Here is a 672-nt window from a genome sequence, read left to right on the forward strand (position 1 = left end):
TTTTTGTGGTACTGGCACAAGTAATGTCACCAAGGAACTAGCAAGACAAGCACCCTTGACAGAGTGGGAGTGCAGTATTGAGAGAGGTGGCTTTGTGCCAAATGTTAAGAGGCTAAAGTGTAACAGAGGGACAAAGACAGGTGCCTTGTTGTAGAAGCGATACATGGCTACCCCAGCTAGAAATCGAGAAAAGAGATGGTGGTGATGAAGTTTTAGAGTGTAACCTCAAGATATAAGAGATAATAGGAACAAGTGGAAATGAAAGAGAATAGGGACAGAGGATTGAAGATGGGCAGGTTCATGAAAATGAAAGCATGTGGCAGAAGGTAAAAACAAAGAAGTGAATAGCAATAGGATAGATAAAATGGAAGAAAAAGCCAACAGGTTTAATGTGTGAATATATTTTCAAACATTATGGGCAATAATTTTAACTGTCTTCACTATCATTAATATACCAAAAGCTATTTTAACAGATTTTCGTTTTTGTTAACAGCATCTGATTGCTTTTTTGCTTCCTTAAACCTCTCTTAATTTCATTCAATTTCCTTAAGCCTTTGCACTTCACGTTATTTCTCAAAGAGAGCTATTTCTTAATTAAATTATTTTGTTCTTAAAAAGAATTGTTCATATTCATTACAAGAAACAAGTCATATTTTCAATAAGACCCACCCC

The 672-nt window shown here is 35.6% G+C and overlaps 1 protein-coding gene across 1 annotated transcript in view; it reads right to left on the reverse strand.

Moving 5' to 3' along the window:
- Positions 1–672, reverse strand: part of LOC106870284 (regulator of nonsense transcripts 1) — a 72,455-nt gene that overhangs the window by 16,213 nt on the left and 55,570 nt on the right. The gene's annotated exons all lie outside the window — the stretch shown is intronic.

The sequence above is a fragment of the Octopus bimaculoides genome, chromosome 4 (genome assembly GCF_001194135.2).
Source record: "Octopus bimaculoides isolate UCB-OBI-ISO-001 chromosome 4, ASM119413v2, whole genome shotgun sequence".
Lineage (NCBI taxonomy): Eukaryota > Metazoa > Mollusca > Cephalopoda > Octopoda > Octopodidae > Octopus > Octopus bimaculoides.